Raw genomic sequence first — 3241 nt, forward strand, 5'->3', positions numbered from 1 at the left:
TGTAATTTCTGCTGTGCTGTGGGCCTTCAAAGGGCTTTGAGCAACAAAAAAAGCCTTCTGCTTCTCACCAGCAAACGTCAATAGGGGCCACAATAGTACTACAAAGTAAGCTGAGTTCGAACTGTCCGGGTCCTACTCCAAATCTCACGTTTGAGGAGTAGATGTGAGCCAAGAGTTTGTCCTCTGTGTAGGTGGGTGCCGTGGGTAACATTCAAAAGCGGGAACTGAATGGGGCACAAAGCTGTGCTTATCAGCAGCACAGAACGACGATGGAGCTTGTGCTCACGCCAGAAACTACCTGTGCCGAGTTCAATGAGCTCATGTGGATCAAGAGGAAGAAAACAGGGCATAAAAATACGAGTGGCAGACACAAGGCACAAAATAAACAGTAAGCATGTTCAAAGCATAGAACACGGACAGCCCACACCACACTCTAATCTCCATAGAGTCATCATTCTCACTCTTCCTGCGTGGCGTCTTCTTTGTGTTTCTGAGCTCAATAGTAAGGCAGGCAGATGATACATGGCAACGGAGTGTTCTGGGAGCTTTATGGAAAGGCATCATAGCAGACGTGAGTAGAGGGTGCCTTTCTAGCAGAGAGTGACGGCTCAGGGAGTTACCAGCACTCAGAGAACTAGAACCTGCTGAAATAAGTAAAATTATGACACAGCCTTCTGAAATTGCTCTTTTTTTTTCCGGGAGCTGCAAGACCAAATCTGCAAAGGATACAAATTATATTAACTTTAGAAACAAAAACATAAGGATATCTAAATATAGCTAAGGAAAGACTATACTGTCTAAGAAGCAGTTTAGAAGTTCTTTTGAGAGCTGTGCCCAAGTGTTGTGCTATACATAGGTTCCGGGGAAACATACTCAGGTAATTCAAAGAATTCACAAATAATAGTCCATTTCTTAAAAGGAAAAAAGCCATAGTCCATTTCCATTCCTTAATTTCCTTGATGGCCACTACTACTTCCTTCCGTGTCAAGTCTGTTTACTTTCCTTTTTCCACAGGTTCATTTCCAAGGAGCTGAAGAACACACCTGAACTGTCTCTTCTCTCCACGTCTGGTCACTCTTCATTTGTGCACACAAGCTTCTTGGTCCCTATTTTCCCTTCTCTTCCCTCTTCAGTGTAATTTTCTCCCTCTTTGGCCCTCATTTTAAAGAAGGCTGTGCATGTCAGTTCCCCAAACCTTGAACACGCCTCGTCTAAACTGTGCCTGTATCCTCTGCCTCCAGCTCTTCCAAAAGGACTAGATGCTTCCCAACAGAGCATGTCCCTCTGCGTGTCAAACGTCACCTCTCTCTCCTCTCGTTCTTTCATATACATACACAAATGGATGTCTCTTTCTTTACATATGTCTATATGCACATAAATCCTGGCCACAATGCAAATATGTGACATTTTTAGTTAATTCTGTCTGCTGCATCTAATTTATTGTGAGTCATGATGACCCAACTGATCAAAATGTGAAAAAGTCAACAAACCAGACATTTTATGATCATCTTATTTTTGGTCTATATGACATCAAAGTTTTTATAATAATTGGCCATCCAGATGAAGATGAACCTTCTCTCATAGTCTTTATATCTGTTGGTTAATCTTGTCCCTTTATGTGTCAGTTCAGAATGTGACCCCAGCATCCCTTTCTCCAGCCCCTATAATTGCATGACTTCGGTATCTTCATTAAACAGCCGTGTATTTAGCCAACTTATTAGTTTTTCATATCATTGCCTCTGAACTTCACCTCCATTTTGGCAACCAATTCTACTGCTATATATATTGAACTGTTATTTGGAGCTGATGTGTGTCTGAAACACTAAACTAAGCAATCCCATATTTTCTGGTAAAAAGAACAGCATCATCAAAGATTTTTGGACAAGAAATAGTGGACTATTTAAGCAATACAAATAGTCTACTGTAGTTGATGCTTAGGGTACATGTCGACTCAATGCCAGATAGTGGGTAGGTGGGCTCGTGGAGCTGTCTGAGCAGTGGCTAAAAGCATTTGAGGAGGGGAGCTATAGCATGAGGTCTGTGTGGTGTGAGGTTGATTTATATGTAACAGGAATACAAAAGCAACTGGACCAGAGGGAGCAAGGAGATCCAGGAATAGTCCAGGAGAGAAGTCGTACATTTATGGATAATGGTAACAGGAAGAAAAGGAGTAACGTAAGGCACAGAAACAACTGATGCCATATCGGAAGTGAGGAGGGAATAAGTCAGCTGAGACGCTCAGTTCAGTGTAAGTCAGGTGTAATAAGAGTGTGTAGGAAATATGCTGAGTTCTAGATGCCAAGATGTTATCCATAGAGACATGTCTATTCAATCTGGAACTTGAGGGGAAACCAGGGTCAGTTTTCCAAAGTTGAGACTGTTTTGCAGAGGAATTGAAGTTGAAACTGTAGGTGTCAGTGAGTTTACTAACAGAGAAAGAGCAGGGAGAAAAACATCATAGAACTGTGGGACAGAATTTATACTTAGGACCCCTGAAGAGAAAAGAAGAGCCAGTGAATGTAATCATAGAATAAATTTTAAGCGGGGTGTGGGATTGGTGAGTCAAGAGAGGCAAGAATTCCCAGGAGGTGGTTATTAGAATCGAATGAGCCGTTCAGGAAAATCGGGGTGGGGGAGGGTGATGACTGACAGTACCCTTACCATCATCACCACAACTACAGCTGCTGCTGCAGTATTACCACTACTACGGCTAATACTGAAAATATGCCGGAGGAAGTTGATCACTTCTAAGAATGTGATTTTATTGGTAGGTATAAATGACAAATCCATTTCTTCATTCAACAAAAATGTACGGAATGCTCACTATTTGACAAATCCCAAACTGGACACTGGGTACAAAGTGAGGAACAAAAAGTGAACGCAGGGGTAGAAAGTAGAGGAAACCGACATGGCCCTTACTCTTGGAGGAATGTGGTGGTTGAAAGAGGTCGAGAGGGGAAGGCAGTCTGCAAGCGGGGTGTGGGGGTGACTCAGAGTCAGGTCAGTTGGTTTTTGGGGAAGGAACTGAATCTGAGAAAAGGTTATTTAACCTTTATGTGTCTGAAACATTATATTGCACTAACTGTGCTGTGAGATCCACCCACTATTTATAATAATGTTTCTGTTGGAAAACATGCTCAGAGTTTCCATCTGGGACAGAATAACACATCTTTCCTTGCAAGAGTCTTGGTGGTATAATTGTGCCAGTGTGGAAACAAGAAAGGGAACCACGAGACTATGA

The sequence above is a fragment of the Carlito syrichta genome, unplaced genomic scaffold, assembly GCF_000164805.1.
Source record: "Carlito syrichta isolate Samal-C Ts95f unplaced genomic scaffold, Tarsius_syrichta-2.0.1 Scaffold88854, whole genome shotgun sequence".
Classification (NCBI taxonomy): Eukaryota; Metazoa; Chordata; class Mammalia; order Primates; family Tarsiidae; genus Carlito; species Carlito syrichta.